This window comes from Protopterus annectens, chromosome 3.part0 (genome assembly GCF_019279795.1).
Source record: "Protopterus annectens isolate FY-2018-M chromosome 3.part0, PAN1.0, whole genome shotgun sequence".
Taxonomy (NCBI): domain Eukaryota; kingdom Metazoa; phylum Chordata; order Ceratodontiformes; family Protopteridae; genus Protopterus; species Protopterus annectens.
Genome location: NC_056731.1, coordinates 1,213,189,552 through 1,213,211,129, shown reverse-complemented (window position 1 = coordinate 1,213,211,129; position 21,578 = coordinate 1,213,189,552). Strand labels below are relative to the sequence as shown.

Here is a 21,578-nt window from a genome sequence, read left to right as displayed (position 1 = left end):
TACAGTTGTGTACACTTACATAAATGTAGATGTTCAAGTGTATTCACTGTTGCAGTCATTACATTTGGGTAATCTGCTGGCAGGTTGCCCTCAGTCAGCCTGAATAACAAAGTCTTGGGTCCTGCGTCGGCTGCTGTCTCCTCTTCCATGATGTCAGGTCGTCAGGAGTATAAAACATGCAGCCAACGCCATTTTAATCAGTTTTTCTTGCCCCAGATGACAGGTGCCCCCCCAAATGGGGAGCAAAAATATATATATAAACTGTAAATATATAAATGCACCTTAGAAACATAAAATTTACCTTCAACTAAAAGCAAATACACCACAAAGGCTTTTGAGTATAGTGAAGGAAAGAGAAGGTATAAAAAGGGGGCTGGCGGGTGGGTAACCTGGACTGCAACAGTGAATACACTCGAACATCTACATTTATGGTAAGTGTACACAACTGTACTATGTTCTTCGTGTTTCACTGTTGCAGTCATTACATTTGGGTAGAATCCCAAAGTTATGGATGGGAGGATGGAACTAAACAGCAATAGGAGCAGCTATAAGGCCCTGCAAGACTGCAGTGGCAAAGCCTGCCCTGGATTTAGAGAAGAGAGGTAAATGATAATGCTTTGAGAACGTATGAACTGAGCTCCAAGTAGCAGCTTCTAGAATGTCTCTGGTAGGGACCCCTCTGAGAAAAGCTGCTGAAGCAGAGGCAGCCCTGGTGGAATGGGATCTGATCCCCTTGGGCACAAGTTTACCATGGTGCAAGTAGCAGAAACGAATGCAATGCTTATCCACTTAGAAATAGTCTGCTTTGATATAGCCTTCCCCTCTGAACATGCAGCAAATGCTACTATTAGTTGCTCAGTCTTTCTTAGAGATTTTGTCCTGTTTAAGTAGAATCTTAGTTGTCTGTGTACATCCAATGTAAGCAGAATTCACTCCCTCTTGTTCTGCGGATTTGGGAAAAAAGTTGGCAGGTGAATGGTCTGGTTAAGAGCCACACTGGATACCACCTTAGGCATAAAAGAAGGATTGGTCCTGAGGGCCACCCTGTCCTGGTAAAAAATAATGAAAGGCTCCATTGCCATGAGAGCCTGTAGTTCTGAAACCCTTCTTGCTGAAGTGACTGCCAAAAGAAAAGCTGTCTTCCAAGAAAGAAATTTTATATCTGCAGTAGCTGCTGGTTCAAAAGGAGGCAGGGTGAGTTTTTCCAGCACAAAACTGAGGTCCCATGCAAGAGTTGGCGCTCTCCTGGGAGGCCTTAAATCTTTGGCCCCCCTGAGACACTGTTTTAGCAGTGAATGAGAAAAGAGAGGAGGCTCTGTGTTGTAATGAGTCGAGATGGCAGAGGCATGGATTTTTATTGAAGAAAAAGATAGGTCCTTGTCAAACATCTCAGTTAAGTATTGTAAAATCTAAGGAATATTGGGCTTTGCTGTGTCTATTCCTTGTGCTTGGTTCCAAGCACAGAATCTCTTCCATTTATCAGCATAAGATTTTCTAGTACTAGGTCTTCTGGCTTCCAAAATGACATCCATCACAGGTTTACTGAGAGATGTGGTTTGAATAATTAGTTGATTAGCCATGCTGCAAGATTCAGAGTTTGGAGCTGAGTGTGCAGAAATTGACAGTTCTGCTGAGACAATAGATGAGGTGTTTGAGGCAGGTACCACAGAGGAAGGTGTGACATATTCCTCAGAAGCAGGTACCAGTGTTGGCAAGGCCAGTCCGGAGCAATAAGAATCATTTTTGTTTTTTCCTGTCTGACTTTTAGTAAGACCTTGGACAGTAGATGTAGAGGGGGAAATGCATAGACTGATAGGTTTTTCCAGCTGAAGGGTTGGGAGGGTAGCTTAATGGTTAAGGTGTTTGCCTTACAAACACAAGATGCAGGGTTTGAGTCTCACAAGGGATAATTGGCTAGGCTTAAAATGGCTCGCAAGGGCAGTTAGCTTAGTATGAACCTATGAAGCATAGAGCATCCACTTTCCATGTTTTTTTGTGATGAGTTCTTGTGCAGAATTTGTCCAACTGATAGTTTTGGGGAGACGCAAATAGATCTATATCTGGGCTTCCCTATTTCTGTGTTAACATGCTTAAGATTTGTAGATCCAGTTTCCATTCGTGCAGGTCCATAAGATTTCTGCTTAGGTTGTCTGCCAGAGTATTTTACTTTCCTGGCAGGAATTGAGCTTGAAGATGTATTTGGTAAGTCAAGGCTGTGTTCCACAGGGCCATGGCTAGTCTGCAAAGGGGGTAGGAATGGGTACCCCCTGCTTGTTTATGTACCACATAACTGTGGTGTTGTCCTTCTTTATCAGTAATTGTCCTGGATGAAATAAGTCCTTTTAGGCTGTCAGAGCATTCTGAACAGCTAGCACTTCTTTCTGGTTGATATGTAGATGCATTTGGTTTGGGCTCCATTTGCTCTGAATGCATCTCCCTGCCAGGTGCCCCCCCCCCCCCCCCCAGCATAGTCTGATGCGTCTGTAGTTAGGGTTTGGGTGGCAGGGGGTAGAGTGAATGACAGTCCCTTGTTTTGATGACATGTCTCTGCCCACCACGAAACTCCTGTTGTAGGCAGGGAATGAGAGGAATCATTGCTTCCAGGCTGTGACAGTGTTGACTCCATAAACTTTTTAGGTACCATTGAAGTTTCCTCATATGCAGTCTCACATATGGAATTAGTAGAATGCAGGATGCCATGAACCCCACAGCCTGCAGAATGTGTCTTGCATATAACTGGGTTTTTGTTGCCATTTGTCTGAAGTATGTTGTCAATTGCATTTGTTTGTCTGGCGTGAGGTAAGCCATCTGGGTAACTGTATTCAAGCTTACACCTAGGGATGTAATGATTTGAGAGGGTACCAGCTGTGATTTCTTTTCGTTTATGGTGTACCCTAGGCATGCTAGAAGCCTTTTTACAAATGCCAGATGTTGAAAAAGAGTGTCCTTGTCCTCTGCCTGAATGAGACAGTCGTCCAGATAAGGATAAATTTGAATGTTTCTTTATCTGCAGAATGCAATTACTGGTGCCAGGCACTTTGTAAAGACCCTGGGCACAGTAGATAAGCCAAAGGGCAGTGCAGAGAATTGGTAATGCAAAAAACCTGCTTTGAAGCGGAGGTATCTTCTGCAAGATTCCCTTCTTGGGATATGCAGGTATGCCTCTTTTAAGTCTAGAGTTACTAACCAGGCATTCTTGCCTAGCATAGGCAGTAGCTGTTGTAAAGTCAGCATTTTGAATTTTGTAATGTCCAGGAACGTGTTCAGAATCGATAAGTCCAGTATTGGACACCATGATTTGTCTTTTCTGGGTACCAGGAAAAGTCTTGAGTAAAATCCTTGTACTTTTTCCTTTTTTGGTACCGGCTGAATAGCCCCCATATCCATGAGGGACATGACTTGTTTCTGGGCCTCTGCCCACTGGTTTTGTGGCAGATCTGGCCATCTGTTTGAAATTGGCAATGTATGGAAATGAAATCTGTACCCCTGGGATACCATGTTTAATACCCACTTGTCCTGGGTAATTAACTGCCAATTTTGAGCATGAAGTGCTAGTTTTTCCCCCAAGGGGGCTGCCAAAAGATAAGTGCTTGGAGATGGTAGAGGAAAGTCATTGAGACTGCTTACTGTAAGGTTGTGCTTTGTTACCTCCAGACTTGGAGGTGGAGGCACCCCATTGCTTTGACCTGTAAGATCCCTGTGATTGATAACTGGAGCCTTTTGAGCGCCTGGGTTTGCCCTGAGTGGCTGTGTTGGACACAGGAAAGGACCAATTCTTAGTAGGCCAGTGCCTACTGAACCTGGGTGGCTGCACTTGCAAGAAATCTTTTACAGTTTGCATAGATTTAGCTTTGTCTTCCATTTTCTTTAAAACCTCTTCTGCCTTATTACCAAACAGACTATCATGCTGTAAATGGGCATCCAACAATTTAGCTTTAACATGATCAGGCAGATTTTTCTCCTTGAGCCAGGCATGCCTTCTTATCACAGATACAGTTACGGCGGCCCTGCAAGAGGCCTCCAAGGAATCAAAAAGTACAGTTTTGTACCTACCATAAATGTAGATGTTCGAGGATCCACATTGCTGCAGTCCTAACTATTGGGTAGTCCGCTGTCCAGTCGGCCCGAATACCAAAGTATATGGCTGACGTCGGTCAGGGCGCATTAGACTGACGTCAGTACGTCAGGGTACTAATGCGCATGACCGACGTCATATCCTCAGTCTTTTCTTGCCCCAGATGTCAGAAGACCCTAAAAAGACAAGGCCCAAAATACCTGCACCAAAAATATGTACAATATATACAAAATTATCAGCATATAACCTCACCTACACAACCACCCCTAAACACAGACCGGAAGGAGGCAAGGTAAATTGGACTGCAGCAATGTGGATCCTCGAACATCTACATTTATGGTAGGTACAAAACTGTACTATGTTCTTCATTCCACATTGCTGCAGTCCTAACTATTGGGTAGAATCCCAAAGCAGAGGTAAGGGAGGCTGGCAAATCATAAAGAAGCAGGAGCTGACAACATGCCTTGCAAAATAGCTGTGGCAAAACCAGCCCTAGACTTAGAGTAGAGAGGAAGGTGACAATGCTTAGAGAAAGTATGCACTGAACTCCAAGTAGCTGCCTCCAAAATATCCTTAGCTGCCACCCCCCTTAGAAATGCTGTTGAAGTGGCAGTAGCCCTAGTGGAATGAGGCCTAATCCCAGCTGGAATCTCCTTGCCATGATGGGAATAACAAAATGCAATGCAAAACCCAATCCACCTAGAAATAGTTTGTTTTGACACAGGCTTGCCCTGCGAACTCAAAGCAAAAGAAACAAACAACTGCTGAGACTGCCTAAAATCCTTAGTCCTGCTTAAATAATAGCAATTGCCTGTGTACATCTAAAGTGTGCAAAATCTTTTCCCCTTTATTTTGGGGGTCTGCATAAAAGTAGGCAAATGAATAGTTTGGTTTAAAGCCACACTAGAAACCACCTTAGGCATAAAGGAAGGATTAGTACGTAATGATACCCTATCCTTATGGAAAATCAAAAGGGCTCTACTGCCATAAGGGCCTGCAACTCAGACACCCTTCTTGCAGAAGTAATAGCCAACAGAAAAGCAGTCTTCCATGACAAGTATTTCAATTCAGCAGTAGCCGCAGGCTCAAAAGGTTGTAGACTTAGTTTTTCCTACACTAAATTGAGATCCCTAGCAGGAGTAGCAGCTCTACGTGGGCGTCTTATATTCTTTGCCCTCTAAGAAACTGCTTGAACAAAGGATGCGAAAACAATGGTGGGTCACAATCATAGTGAGCTGAAATTGCTGCAGCATGAATCTTAATGGAAGAGAAGGACAAACCTTTGTCCAATAACTCAGTAAGATATTGAAGAGCCACACTCAAATTAGGCTCAGAAATCTCCAAATTCTATGCTGTACTCCAAAATAAAAATCTCTTCCATTTTTCTGCGTACACTTTCCTTGTACTAGGTCTTCTAGCTTCCATAATCACATTTAAAACTTGTTGAGGAAGTTGAGACCTGCTGTGTTTCAACACAGAATATGCCAGGCTGTTAGATGAAGAGAGTGAAGCTTGACATTGAGCAGATGACCGTCCTTCTGAGATAACAGATGTGGAATCAAAGGTAAAGGCCATGGAGGCTTCCTTACCAGACTCCTTAGTAGTGGGTACCAGTGTTGCCGAGGCCAATCTGGAGCTATTAAAATCATCCTTGGCTTGTCTTGTCTGACTTTCAATAGCACCTTTGGAAGAAGAGGCAGAGGTGGAAAGGCATACACATGAAGATTTTTCCAACTGAAAGACAGAGCATCCACTTTCCAAGCTGTGTGATGAAACCCCTTTGTGCAAAACTTTGGCAGCTGGTGGTTTAGTGGAGAAGCGAACAGATCTATGTCTGGAGTTCCCCATGACACTGTCAATTTCTGAAATACATGAAGATCCAGTTTCCACTCGTGGGGATCCATGATTTGTCTGCTTAACACATCTGCTAAGGAGTTCTGTGCTCCCGGCAGAAACCTTGCCTGAAGAGTTAGTTACAAGCTGAGCGCAGTCTCCCATAAAATCATTGCTTGCCTGCATAGAGGATAAGAATGTGTTCCCCCTTGCTTGTTGATGTACCACATGACAGTTGTGTTGTCTGTTAGAATCAACACCTGCCCTGGAAGAAGTAACTCCTTGAAAGCCATTAATGCAAACTGGACTACTAACATCTCCTTCATGTTGATATGTAGATGCTGTAGTCTGGCAGGCCACATGTCTTGTATCCACTTTCCATTTAGATGAGCTCCCCAAGCAATGTCCGAGGCATCTGTCGTTAAAATCTGACTTGCCTCTGGCCGGGTCACAGAGAGTCCCTTGTTTAGGTGACATTCCTGAGCCCACCACAAAAATTCTTTTTGAAGGCAAGGTATTATTTGAATGACAGTGTCCAAATCCTGGCAGTGCTGTGTCCATACATTTTTGAGATACCATTGTAGCTTCCTCATATGCAGTTTGGCATTGGGAAGCACCAGAATACAAGATGCCATGAACCCTAATGCTTGAAGGACTGTCCTTGCAGTCAGCACGGACTGATGAGATAGTTGATGGAAGTAAAGTGATAGACTCTTTTGTTTGTCCGGGGTTAAAAAGGCCATCTGGGCTGCTGTATTCAGTCTCACACCCAGAAAGCACATGTCTTGAGAGGGTACTAGACTGGACTTTATTTCGTTCACAGAATACCCTAGGCATCTTAGCACTGCTATAACATATTCCAGATGCTGTAGAAGGTCTTCCTTTTCTTGAGCCAGAATCAGGCAGTCGTCCAAGTAAGGATAGATTTGAATTCCTTTTAGCCTGAAGTAAGCTATCACTGGAGCCAGAACCTTTGTGAATACTCTGGGCAGTAGATAAGCCAAAGGGCAATGCAGAGAACTGATAATGAGAATTTCCAGCTCGAAACCGCAGATACTTCCTGCAACTTAGCCTTATAGGCACATGAAGGTAAGCTTCCTTGAGATCTAAAGTTACCATCCAGTGATCTTTGCCCAGCAGAGGTAAAAGCTGTTGTAACGTCAACATCTTGAACTTGGGAATGTCCAGATAAGTGTTGAGGATAGATAAATCCAAAATTGGTCTCCACGTGTTCCCCTTCTTTGGTACTAGGAACAGGCGAGAATAAAATCCTAGGCCCCTTTCTGATACAGGGACTGGCTGAATGGCCCCTATCTGGAGCAACTGAGAAATTTGCTTGTGAGCCTCTTTTCTTTGTGGAGGAGGAACGTCTGGCATGCCTTTGAAAGAGGGCAATGTATGGAAATAAAACCTGTAACCGTGGTGAATGATATCCAACACCCATCTGTCTTGAGTAATTAAATCCCAATTTTCTTTGAAAAGAGACAGTCTTCCTCCCAAAGGAGCTGCCAGACGAGAATCTACTGGCAGCTGAAAAGGCAGGTCATTGGGTCTGTTTACGAAAGGACTGACCCCTGCCCTCACCAGAAGTCTGAGCAGGTGAACTCCCTGTTCTAGGCCTAAAAGAACCTTGAGCTCTGCCCCTACCACGTCTAGACCTACCCCTAGACTGGGAATCATAAGCAGGATAAGTCCACCCCTTAGCAGGCCAATTTCTACTAAACTTCGGTGGCTGCACCTGCAAAAATCTTTAACAGTTTGCATAGACTTAGCTTTGTCCTCCATTTTCTTTAAAACTGCTTCCACAGGCGAACCAAACAACACATCAGACTGTAAAGGAGCATCCAAAATCCTAGTCTTAACATGCTCAGCTAAATTCTGATCCCTCAACCAGGCATGCCTGCGAAGAACAGAACTAGTGGCAGCCACCCTCGAGGAGGCCTGTACAGCATCAAAACCACATTGCAAAGAATGCTTACCCACTTGTTCAGACACATGAACTAAATCCAGCAACTCTTTACACTCAATACCTTCCGCCAAAGCATCCACCTTAGATTTCAATTGTGAAAGGAGATAATTTTGATATCTTAGCATGTGAAACTGACAATTCAACGCCCTCATGGCTAAAGTGGAAGAAGTATACACTTTCTTACCCCATCTATCCAAAGCCCTTGCCTCTTTATCAGTGGGAACAGGATTTTTAACAACAGAGGCCTTAACACCTTTAGGTCCTTGAGAAACAGTCTCCGGGTCTGCCCTAGGACTCTTAAAAAGATACTTATGAGCTTCAGGCACCCTATAGTACCTATCTGGTTTAACAGGAGCAGGAGGCAAGGAATCAGGGTTCAGGGAAGCCTCTGCAAAAACATCTTCTACCACATTCAACACAGGAGGGATAGCTAAGGGCCTATGCTGGGGTAAAAACAAGAATTCCCTAAGCCTTTTCCTAGAATCAGAGTAATCTTGGCCTTCCCATTTAAAGTGCTCCCTCATGGAATACAGAGTCTCTGAAAATGAGAAATCCTCAGGAGGAGAAGCTGTAGGAGTGGAATCATCCACATCAGAATCAGAATAAGGAGGATACTCCTGCAAGTCTTCCATGAGAAGACTCAGAAGCCTCTGAACACTGTTCAAAACTCTCAAACTCAGGTTCCACCCTAGGCCTCTTATCAGGAGGGGGCATAGAACCTCTAATCAGAGTAATCAAATCTTCTGCCATTTTAAGCATATGTTTCTTAGGCACAGAACCTGAAGTGCTAGGAGAAGCCCCCACTGAAGCTAAACTTGGCCTACCTCTCAAGGAAGTTTTGGAAACAGAAGGAGAGGCTCTAACTACCTTGGGAAGAGAGGGAAGAACAGTTACCTGAGAAGCCCCCTCAGCCTGGCCTACCTCCTGAGAAGGCACATCCTGTAACAGTAAAGTCTCTGCCTGAGACTCCAAAGAAACTCCTGGCAAAACCTCTGGCTCCACTGAGCCTTCTAAAGAACCGACATCTGGGACTGCCGGTTCATCAACCCTAGGCTTCACTGTTTTGTCCTTGCGCTTTTTGGACGAAGCGGCGGAGCATCCGGCGGCATTTTATAATTACAACGCTTCCCAAACACTAACCTGGCACAGTCTAACCGTCTCTTAATAGTGCGTTTGTTAAATCTAGCACAAGAGCGGCATCCAACAACGTCGTGCTCAGGCCCTAAACAAGGTATACACAAGGTATGGTAATCCCTATGAGGTATCTGTTTCCCACAAGAAATACAGTTATTCACTTTTTCTGACATCCGGTTAAATACTGAGGCAAGAAGAAACCAAAATGTTCCCAACGGGGTACTTAGCCAACTTTGATTCGGTCTGAAACTCCGACTTCAGAAAATTTCAGAACGCCAACCTGCACTCGCAAAACTGTTTCTGCATCGAACCATGCGGCAAAAAAGACTGAGGATATGACGTCGGTCATGCGCATTAGTACCCTGACGTACTGACGTCAGTCTAATGCGCCCTGACCGACGTCAGCCATATACTTTGGTATTCGGGCCGACTGGACAGCGGACTACCCAATAGTTAGGACTGCAGCAATGTGGAATGAAGAACATCCACATTGCAAAGTATGCTTTCCAACCTGTTCTGCTGAATGCAACAAATCCTGTAGCTCTTTATTTTCCACACAATCAGAAATCAACATCATTTTCTGTTTTAGTAAGCCCATAACATGCTGTTGATATTTAAGCATATGAAACTGGCAGTTTAAAGCCCTGATTGCCAAGGTTGCAGATGTATAAACCTTCTTACCCCATCTATCCAGCGCGCCCTGGAATCTCTATCAGAAAGAGTAGGATTTGTGGCTGTAGAAGCCTTAACACCCTTGGGACCTTGAAAAACAGTCTCAGGATCAGCAGCAGGATTTTTGAAAAGAAATTTGTGGGAGTCAGGAACCCTGTAATATCTGTCTGGCTTACTAGGAGCTGGAGGCAGGGAATCAGGAGCCATGCTTGATTCCGAGAACACATCAACAACGTCTAAAACAGGAGGTATTGCTAAAGGCCTATGCTGAGGAAGGAGAAGGAAATCCCTAAGCCTCTTTTTTGATTCAGAGAAATCCTGACTCTCTCAGAGAAAATATTCCCTTAAAGTATGCAAAGTTTCTCCAAAAGAATAACCCTCAGGAGGAGATGCAGATGGGATGGATTTCTCTGCATCAGAATCATCATAAGGTGGAACAGAAAATTCCTGATCAGAAGAGGAATCAGAAGAAATGGAAACCTGATCTGAAGATTCATAGTCAGTGCCTTGTCTAGGCCTCTTAGCAAGGGGGGGGATTGGGAACCCCTTATCAAGGTAATTAAATCCTCAGCCATTTTGATCAATTGTTTTTTAGGCATAGGGGCCTGAGCACGTGGCTCATGCTTCAGTTTGTTTTAGACATAGAAGCTGTTTTGACCTTGTTTTTGTTGATGGCGTTGGTTTAATATAAAAATGCTGAGGCCTGAAAACACCCTCAGAAGCCGGTGCCTGCTCAGCGGCTCCGGACCCATCCAAGGGAGAGACATCCGCGGGTTCAATACTCTGCGAATCTCGTGGCATACCGGACTCCGAATGGGTCTCGGTAGAGGCCTGCGACTCAAAAGTAGCGGGTATCAGGGGCTGCGAAAGCACCTCACTGAGTACTGGCGAACCGGCAACTGGCTTAGGAGAAGCTTCGTCATCAGTTTTGGACCTCGACAGTCTGTCTCTTGACTTTTTCCTTGCGTTTTTTGTGAACTCCAGTAGTCAGATTGCTAACCGACGATATTTCAGGGTAGTTAAATCTTGAACCAAAATATTTAGAAGCAAAAATATACCGACGCTTAATAGTGCGTTGGTTAAATTTTGCACAAAACCGACAGCAAGGCACGCTGTGATCAAGGCCTAGGCAAGGAATACAGTACAAATGAAAATCCTTATGAGGTATTTGCTTCCCACAAGTAATGCAATTATTAGCTTTTACTGACATCGGTAAGGAGCAAGAAAAAGTTTCCCCAACAGGGTATTTAGCTTTAGTTTGAAGACTTCGGTTCTGAAACTTGAAAAATGAAAATTTCAGGAGTTGGACGACCGGCACTTGTGAACTGCTTCTGCTTCGGGCACCGTGCGGCAAGAAAGACTGATTAAAATGGTGTCAGCTGCATGTTTTATACCCCTGACAACCTGACGTCATGGAAGAGGAGACAGCAACCGATGCAGGACACAAGACTTTATTATTCAGGCCGACTGAGGGCAACCTGTAGCAGATTACCCAAATGTAATGACTGCAATAGTGAAACACGAAGAACATCAAGGAGTTTGGACAGATGTCAGCTTCAAAACTGTACCTCACCCATCGTATGGGCAGGCTGATTTACGGACATACTGATACAAACGTGAAACAATATCACAATTTTCATAGCCTGAAACAAACTATTTTACTTTGGCAGGTGTGATAGACAGAGAGTAGCATTGCCAATCTGTCTAGACTGCTTACTTCCAGATTAAAGACAGTACCTCGACCATCATATTGCCACACTGTCTTACAGAAATACTGGTACAAATATGAATGATACAGGTTTCATAATCTGACATATAAACAAATTGCTATATTTCTGCAGCTATACTTAATAGCTGTCACATTTCAGCATCAAGATTTGTCCAGAATGATTCTGCCTTTCCAAGGATATGCAAGTACACTATCAATGTAGTACATGGTGTTCAGTAACCATGGAAATATGACAATATACCAGTAAGGAGATATTCCAAGGGGTCATCAACCTTGAGCTAACCATTAACATGCATCTAATGGAAAGAAGAAAGGAGAAAAAGCAAAATCACTGCATATTTAATGAATCTAAGGGCCCCTCCTAAGTGGGGTTCTCAGGTGCCTCCATTTTACTACACTCTACCATAACAAAGGATTAAGAATAATGCTTCCTCAAGCTAGCACTAGTGGATAAACTCTTGTAGCATTCCTCATTATTAAGCAGGAGGCAACAAAGATCACATAATCAACAAACAACAATAACATTAGCTATACATACATGGGAAAGTGTTACTCAAGGGGGGCACTTGCATGCAAGACGTTAGCATCAAACCTAACCATTTACATCATGCTCTGAAAAATCTGTTATCCCACTATAAGTTTTAACAATGGGTCGGGCACTTCATCTTCATTACCTCTAGCTTCTTCAACTGCTCTGTCTTTATTACCCAGACTTCTGCACCATACTGTAGTACTGGTCTGTCTCAGCTCTTGTTAGTGTATGGCCATTCACATTATAGGAGACAAATGAAGTCTATCCTATGAAAGTACAGTTGTGTGAAACCTTATCTTAACAGTAGATATCCTTCTCTTCACTGTTGCAGTATTCCTTACATTACAGATTCCCTGTCAGGGGTAGCCTGATGTCTGGCCAGTGTACCAAAGCTTTTGGTTGTACCAGGGACATGTTATGTCATATGTATGCTGTCCACACATAGTGTAGGGCATAAAGCTGACATACAGACATACCCTTCCTGTGAATTGAAAATCCCCAGGAGGAACAACAGTCCAATGAGTAAGACAGGAACATGTTCATCCAGCAGGGGAAAGAAAAGAGGGAGGAGGGAGGGAGTGAATACTACAAAAGTGAAGAGAAGGCCATCTACTGTTAAGGTAAGATTTTACACGATTGTACTATGTCCTTCCACATCACTGTTGGAGTACTCCTTACAGCAAGGAGGGTACAAAAGCTTAAACTGAAAGTTGGGAGGAGGAAGGTCCAGCAGAGCCCTCAAGAAAGCCATGCAGGATAGCCCTGGCAAATCCGGCTCTAGCCCTGGAAACCACATTCAACTCATAGTGCCTAGTAAAAGTATGCAAAGAAACCAAGTAGCTGCCTGAAGGATGAAGTTTGTATCCAATTCTTTGAAAAAAAAAAAAACAGCAGAAGAAGCCACAGCCCTGGTAGAGTGAGCCCTAACAGAAGAAAAGCTTTTGTCATGAAAAGAGTAACAGAAGGAAATGGTCTTAAGAGATCCAAGAAGAAACTGTCTGCTAAGCAACAGCCAAACCTAAAGATCTAGAATGAAATGAAAAGTACATTTGTGTACACTTACCATAAATGTAGATGCTCGAGTGTATTCACTGTTGCAGTCATCACCTGTGGGTTATCCCTGCTGTGGTAGCCCTCAGCCAGTCCAAATATCAGAGTCAATGTATGGCCTGGTTGAGAGTTACAATGGATACCATCTTGGGCATAAAGGAGGGATTAGACCGCAGGGAGACCCTGTCTGCATGGAAGATGAAGAAGGGCTCAATGGCCATCAGTGCCTGAAGTTCAGAAACCCTTCTGGCTGAGGTGATAGTTAGGAGAAAAGCAGTTATTCAGGAGAGGTATCTTAGTTCTGCTAAAGCAGCAGGTTCAAAGGGTGGTAAAGTTAGTTTTTCCAAAACATAATTCAGGTCCCAGGCTGGAGTGGGTGGCCTTCTGGGAGGTCTGATATTAAAAGCCTCTCTGAGGAATTGTTTAATCAAAGGATGGGAGATAGTACAGTTGTGTACACTTACAATAAATGTAGATGTTCGAGTGTATTCAATGTTGCAGTCATCACCTGTGGGTTATCCCTGCTGTGGTAGCCCTCGGTCGGCCTGAATATCAGAGTCAATGTTTTTGTGCGCCGGCTGCCGTCGTCTGATGTCAGGGTCATCAGTGCTATAAAGCAAGGCAGCCGACGTCATTACATCTGTTTTTCTTGCCCTAACCTGTCAGAAGAATAAGGGAAATGAGAGAAGTGACCCTGGTGGCTAAAAGCCACCTTGGGGGGCTTATGTCCCCCTAGGGGAAGATATTAAATGGAGGATGGAGGGAGGGAAACCAGGACTGCAACAGTGAATACACTAAAACATCTATGTTTATGGTAAGTGTACACAACTGTACTATGTTTTTCGTGTTTCACTGTTGCAGTCATCACCTGTGGGAGGATTCTCAAAGCTGAGGAAAGGGTGCAAGGATAGGTTGAGTCCTAGGTATGGGTCAGGAGGCCCTGCAGAACAGCAGAGGTAAACTCTGTCCTAGACTGAGGGGTAGGTGGTAATGTTTTGTAAAGGTGTGGATAGAGGTCCAGGTGGCCGCTTCCAAGATCTCCCTGGTGGGTACTCCTCTGAGGAAGGCAATGGAAGTGGAGGTTGCCCTAATGGAGTGGGTACGGATAGACTTAGGGATGGGATTCCCATGTAGTCTGTAGCAAAAATTGATACAGTGTGAAATCCATTTGGAAATGGTTTGTTTGGAGATGGGTTTCCCCTCTGCCCCTGGGGCAAAGCTTACAAGTAGTTGGTCTGTTTTTCTGAATGGCTTAATACTGTCCAGATAGCATCTGAGTTGTCTGTGTATGTCTAGTGAGTGTAGAATTCTTTCCCCCTTTCCTCCTTGTTTTGAGGGTTGAGAAAGAAGGTGGGAAGGTTTACGGCCTGGTTAAGGGTCACATCAGATACCACCTTGGGCATAAAGGAGGGGTTAGTCTTAAGGGAGACTCTATCTGCATGGAAAATGATGAAGGCCTCAACAGCCATGACAGCTTGAAGTTCCGAGACCCTTCTGGCTGAGGTGATAGCTAGTAGGAAGGCAGTCTTCCATGAGAGGTATTTCAATTCTGTAGAAGCGGCAGGTTCGAATGGAGGTAAGGTTAGTTTTTCTAACACATAATTCAGGTCCCAAGATGGCGTGGGAGGCCTGATATTAGAAGCCCCTCTGAGAAATTGCTTAATCAAAGGATGAGAGAAGAGGGGTGAGTCTAAGTCATAATGGGCAGAAATGGCTGAGGCGTGAATTTTAATAGAGGAGAAAAAGAGGCCACTTTTGAGCCACATTGCTAGGTAATCCAGGATGAGATGGATGGAAGGTTGGGAGGTACTGCCCCCTTTGGATTGTTTCCAGGAGCAGAATCTTTTCCATTTTCCTGCATACAATTTTTTTGTACTGGGCCCTTCTGGCCTCTGTGATAATGTCCAGGACCTGTTTGCTTAGTTTTTAGTTTATAAGCCATGCTGAAAGACTGACAGTCTGTAAGTCTGGGTGCAATACCCCCCCCCCTCCATGGACAAGAGGTCTGAGACCAGGGGAAGCAGCTTTGGGGGCTGTAAGGTCAGGCTGTGTAATAGGCGGTACCAATGCTGTGTGGGCCAGTCTGGAGCAATGAGGATGGCCTTTGGTCTCTCCTCTGTTATTTTGATCACCACCTTGGAAATAAGGGGCAGAGGAGAGTACATGTACACAAAGAGGGAGTTCCAGGGAAGGTCAAAGCATCCACCTTCCACGCTAGGAGGTGATACCCCCTGGTACAGAACATTTGCAGCTGGTGGTTGAGGTGGGAGGCAAAGAGATCCACTTCTCCACTCGAGTGATTTGCAGAAAGATTTTTCTGTGGAGCTGGCATTCGTGGGGGTCCAGTAAGTTTCTTCTTAGGTGGTCTGCCAGGGTGTTGTTAATCCGTGGTAGGTATTGGGCAATTAGGTGTAGCCCCATGGAGGTGGCTGTAAGCCAGAGACACATGGCTGACCTGCACAGGGGGTAAGATCGGGTGCCCCCCTGCTTGTTGATGTACCACATCACTGTGGTGTTATCTGTTTTTATAAGGAGGACCCCTGGCCTGAAATGGGGTTGGAAGGAAGTCAGAGCCTTTTGCACTGCCATCATTCTTTCTGATTGATGTGCAAGCAAATTTGCTGGGCATTCCAAAGGCCTTAGGTATACCTGCCTGCTTGGTGAGCGCCCCAAGCAATGTCTGAGGCGTCGGTGGTGATGGTCTGGGCAGAAGGGTGCATGATGAAGGGAAGACTCCTGTTCATGGCACAGGCCTCTGCCCACCAGAGAAATTCGGCCCTTATACATGGGATCAGAGGGAGTGTGGTCTCTACAGACTGAGAGTGCTGACACCAAAGGTTCTTTAAGTACCACTGAAGTTTTCTCAAGTGAAGCCTGGTGAGGGGAAGTAAGAAGGATGCAAGATGCCATGTATTCCAGAGCTTACAGAAACTTCTTCGCAGTGAGGTGACTTCTGGAAGCCAGCTGGATGAAGCAGAGAGGCAAGAAGCTCTGCTTTTCTTGGGGTAGGAAGGCCACTTGGGATGCTGTGTCTAGCACAGCTCCCACGAAAATAATTTTTCTAGCTGGGTTTTGTTTCGATTTTTTCTCATCGATGGTGAACCCTAGGGAAGTTAAGAGGGGATTTGACAAACAGAAGATCCTGGAGCAACTTTTCTTTGCACTCTGCCTGAATGAGGCAGTTATCTAGGTAAGGGCAAATCTGTATAATTCTCTCTCTGCAGAATGCTATAGCTGAGGCCAAGCATTTGATGAATACTCTGGGAGCAGTAGATAAGCCAAAGGGCAGCGCAGAAGACTGAAAGTGTTGAATGTCAGGTCTGAAGCACAGGAATTTTCTGCACGATTCCCTGATGGAGATGTGGAGGTAGGCATCTTTTAGGTCTAGTGTCACAAGCCAGGCATTTGTTGTTAGCATAGGCAGGAGCTGCTGCAAAGTTAGCATTTTGAATTTGGGGACCACCAAGGAGGTGTTCAGTTTGGATAGATCCAGGATGGGGCGCCAAGTGCCCTCTTTTCTGGGAACAAGGAATAGTCTGGAGTAAAAACATTTTCCTGTTTGATTTAGAGGGACAGGTTCTACTGGCCCCTGGGATATTAAGAGTTTGGACCTGTTTCAATGTCTCTGCTCACTGGTTTGGGGGGAGGTCTGGGTACCCTCTTGGAATTGGGAGTCCCCTGAAAGAGAATCTGTATCCCTCAGAAATGATTTTTAAGACCCATTAGTCCTTGGTAATAGAAACCCAACTGTCTTTGAAGAGGGTGAGCCTTCTTAGTAGTTTTTGATGAATGAAGGGAGGGCAGGGAGGGGCACGGGAGAGTCATTGTGAGTGCTTGCCATAAAAGCTTGGCTTAGAACTCCCTGCCTTAGAGATGGAAGTGGTCCATTGTTTGCTTCCTTGCTGACCCTGGGATAGGGGCCTGGTTGGCCTCTCCCTGCAGGGCTTACCTTGGCCCTGTCTGCTGGGTGTGGGGAAGGCCCAGTGCTTAGAGGGAAAGTTCCTGCTGAATCTGGGATGTTGAACTTGAAAGAAATCTTTTACTGTTTGCATAGATTTTGCTTTGTCTTACATCTTTTTAAGCACTTCTGCTTTTTCCCCAAAAAGGCACTCCTTATCTAGGGGTGCAGCAATAAGTTTAGACTTGACATGATCAGAGAGAAGTTGTTCCTTCAGCCATGCATGTCTCCCACTGCTGCCCTGCTAGAGACTTCTAGGGCATCACAGCCACATTGTAATGAGTGTTTGGCCACTTGAAAGCAAAGTGTAGCAATTCTGCCAGCTCCTTCGAGTTGGTACAGTCAGGATAGGTAGCAATCTTCAGTCTTAATTGTTCTTTTGATATTTTAACATATGGAAGTGACAACTGAGTGCTCTTATAGCTAAGGTTGCAGAGGTGTATACTTTCTTACCCGATCTGCCCACAGCTCTGGAGTCTTTGTCAGAAGGAAGAGGATTCTTGGCAGAACTAGTCTTAGTTCCTTTGGGTCCCTGTGTAATGACCTCAGGGTCTGCAGCAGGATTCCTATACAGGTATTTGTGAGAATCCGATACTCTGTAGTACCTGTCAGGTTTACTTGGAGCAGGATGCAGAGCATCAGGGGCTAAGCTGGATTCATGGAAAACATCATCCACCACTTCCGAAATAGGTGGGATGGCCAGGGGTCTGTGCTGGGGCAGGTCCAGAAACTCTCTAAGTCTTTTCTTAGACTGTGGGAAGTCTTAAGATTCCCTTGGAAATGTTCTCTGAGGGAGAGAAGGGTTTCCCCAAATGAGAGGTCCTCTGGAGGGGAGGCAGAAGGGATGGACTCTTCTGCATCTGAATCCTCCTAAGCAGTTAAGGGATGTTAGTCCTCTTCAAAGGCAGAATAATCAGATTCCTTAGACTCTTGGTCTGTCAAAATTTTTGGAGAAGAATGCCTTTTCCTTTTAGGAGTGGGGACTCGAGTACTTCGAATAAGGGAGATGAGATCCTCTACCATTTTAAGCATTTGAGCTTGGGGTGGGGAACAGTAGCAAGATGGTGGCTAGAAGCAGATTTCCTAGGAGTGGCCTGGCTTCTAGGCCTGAGAGAAACCGTCTGTCTCTGAAAAGCGGTAGTTGGAAATGAAGACGTTGGTTTTTGTCTAGATTCGGTAAAGCGAAAGGCCTCCACGGAAGCCAGTGGCTGCATCACTGCTCCGGACCCAACCGAGGCAGAGATAGCCAAAGGCTCGGACAAAGTAGGTTTCTGAGGCATACTGGATTCTGAAAGGGTCTCGGCAGAGGCCTGCGTAGATAGCGAGTTGGGCATCATGGGCTGGGAAAGCACCTCACTGAATACCAGAGAAGTGACGACTTGCTTAGCAGTAGCATTGTCAAAGGCTTTGCCTTGTGTGGCCTGTTTCTATCTTTATCTCCACGTTTTTTCAGAATATCCACAGATTGTTGACTGATGGGCGCCATATCAGAATTCAAAGATGGAACACGAAAATAATTGTCTACAAAAAGAGCTCTACGGCAAATGGTTCTCGCATTAAAGAGGGCACAGAACCGGCAACGAGGGACGTTGTGGTCTGGGCCTAAATACATGATGCAGTAAGAATGAAAGTCTCGGTGTGGGATCTGCTTTCCACAGGTGAGATAATTGTTAACTTTTTCGGACATCGGTTAGTGCAAGAAAAAAGGGTCCCCAATGGGGTACTCAGCTTTAGACGTTTTCTGCTGAAATTCAACTTCTGGTAGCGACTGACCGGCACTCGTGCGTACTGCTTCTGCTATGGGCTCCACGGCAAGAAAGACTCATGTAATAACATAGTCTGCCTTGCTTTACAGCACAGACGACCTGACATCAGACTACAGGCGACGGCAGCTGGCACACAAAAACACTGACTCTGGTATTCGGGACGACCGAGGGCTACCACAGCAGGGATAACCCACAGGTGATGACTGCAACAGTGAAACATGAAGAACACCAGGAGCTGTTCTGTATCAAAATGAGATGAAATGGCTGAGGTGTGGATTTTAATAGAAGAGAAGGAGAGGCCACTATTAAGTAGCTCCACTAGGTAATCCAGGATAAGAGCGATGGAAGGTTGTGAGGTATTGCTCCCTCTGGACTGGCTCCAGGAGCAGTATCTTTCCATTTTTCTGCATAATATTTTCTTGTGTTGGGCCTTCTGGCCTCTGTGATAATGTCTAGGACCTGTTTGCTAAACAGGGGGCTCTTGTTTGCCTTTAGAGTATTAGCCATGCTGATAGTTTGAGAGTCTGCAAGTCTGGGTGCAGCACCCCCCCCACCTGACTTAAGAGGTCTGAGATCAGGGGAAGCTGCCTGGGAGGCTGTAGGGTCAGGCTGCACAGTAAGGTGTACCAATGTTGTCTGGGCCAATCTGCAGCAATGAGGATGGCCTTGGATCTCTCCTCCCTTATTTTGATCAGTACCTTTGGAATAAGAGGCAGAGGACGGAATGCAAACACAAAGAGGGTGCTCCAGGGGAAGGTCAAGGCATCCACCTTCAGTGCTAGGTGGTGATGCTCCCTGGTACAGAATTTTTGTCTGCTGATGGCTGAGATGTGAAGCAAATAGATCCACACGCCTCAGTGATTCGTTAAAAGATTTTTCTGTGGAGCTACCATTCGTGGAGGTCCAGTAAGTTTCTGCTTAAGTGGTCTGCCAAGATGCTGTTGATCCCTGGTAGGTATTGGGCTATCAGGTGTAGCCCCATGGAAGAGGCTGTCAGCCAGAGGTTCGTGGCTAGACTGCACAGAGGGTAAGATTGGGTCTCTCCCGGTTTGTTGATGTACCACATTACCGTGGTGTTGTCTGTTTTGATAAGGAGAACCCATGGCTTGAGATGGGATTTGAAGGATGTCAGAGCCTTTTGTACTGCTACCACTTCCTTCTGGATGATGTGTAAGGGAAGGTGCTGGGCATCCCAAAGACCTTGGGTGCACATGCCTTCTAGGTGAGCACCCCAAGCTATGTTTGAGGCATCGGTGGTAATGGTCTGCCTGGTTGAGCAGAGGGTGAAGGAAAGACCCTTGTTCTGGGCACCGGCCCCTCCCCACCAGAGAAACTCATCCCTTATACAAGGGATCAGAGGAAGAGAGGTCTGTAGAGTTTGAGAGTGCTGGCACCAAAGGTTCTTTAGGTACCACTGAAGTTTCCTCGCGTGAAGCCTGGCCAGAGGAATTAGAAGGATGCAAAATGCCATGTACCCCAAGGGTTGCAGGAACTTCCTCGCAGTGAGGTGACTTCTGGAAGCCAGCTGGGTAAAACAGACAGGCAGGAAGCTCTGCTTTTCTGGGGATAAGAAGGCCATTTGGGATACTGTGTACAGCAGTGCTCCCAAGAAAATGATCTTCCTGGAGGGTGTTTGCTTTGATTTGTTCTTGTTGATGGTGTACCCTAAGGAGGTTGGGAGGGTTTTGACAAACAGGAGGTCCTTGAGGAGCTTTTCTTTGCAGTCTGCTTGAATGAGGCAGTCATCCAGATAAGGGTACATTTATATATTTTTCTGTCTGCAAAAGGCTATGGCTGGGACTAAGCATTTGGTGAATACCCTGGGAGCAGTAGATAAGCCAAAAGGTAGCGCAGAGAACTGAAAGTGTTGTGAGCCTGCTCTGAAGCGAAGGAATTTCCTGCAGGATTCCCTTATGGGGTTGTGGAGGTCGGCATCTTTTAAATCTAGGGTAACTAACCAGGCATTTTTTTTGTCAGCATATGCATTTTGAATTTGGGGACCACCAGGAAGGTGTTCAGAATGGAAAGATCCAGGATGGGGCACCAAGTTACCCTCTTTTCTGGAAACAAGGAATAGCCTGGATAAAAGCCTTTGCCTGTTTAATCTGAGGGGACAGGTTTTACTGCCCCTTGGGATATGAGAGTTTGGACTTGTTACATTGCCTCTGCCCACTGATTTGGAGGTAAGTCTGGGTACCCTCTTAAAATTGGGAGTTTGTTGAAGGAAAATTTGTATCCCTGAAAAATTATCTTTAAGACCCATTGGTCCTTTGTTACAGAAAGCCAATTTTCTTTGCAGAGGGAGAGCCTTCCTCCTAGTTTTTGGTGAGTGAAAAGAAGGCAGAGGGGGGAGGGGAAGTCATAGAGAGTTTCTGCCATAGAGGGATGGCTTAGAACTCCCTGCCTTTGGAGAGGAAGTGGTCCACTGTTTGGTTCTCTGCTGTCCCTGGGATAGGAGTCTGGGTGGTCTGTCCCTGCAGGGCTTATCTTGCCCCTGTCTGCTAGGTGCAAAAAAGGACCAGTGTTTTGACGGAAAATTCCTGCTGAACCTAGGAGGTTGTACCTGAAGGAAATCTTTTACTGCTTGCATAGATTTTGCTTTGTCTTCCATCTTTTTAAGCACCTCTTCTGCTTTTACTCCAAACAAGCGGTCCTTATCCAAGGGTGCATCAAGTAATTTAGATTTGACATGATCAGGAAGAGGTTGTTCCTTCAACTACGCATGTCTTCCTAATGACAGATCCTAACACTGCTGCCCTGCTTGATGCTTTTAGGATGTCATAGCCACAGTGTAATGAGTGTTTAGCCATTTGACAAGTAGAGTGCAGTAAATCTGCTAACTCTTTCAAATTGGCACAGT

The 21,578-nt window shown here is 45.3% G+C and overlaps 1 protein-coding gene across 3 annotated transcripts in view; it reads right to left on the bottom strand.

Moving 5' to 3' along the window:
* LOC122796716 (desmoplakin) overlaps nucleotides 1-21,578 on the bottom strand; it is a 1,113,853-nt gene that overhangs the window by 597,196 nt on the left and 495,079 nt on the right. The gene's annotated exons all lie outside the window — the stretch shown is intronic.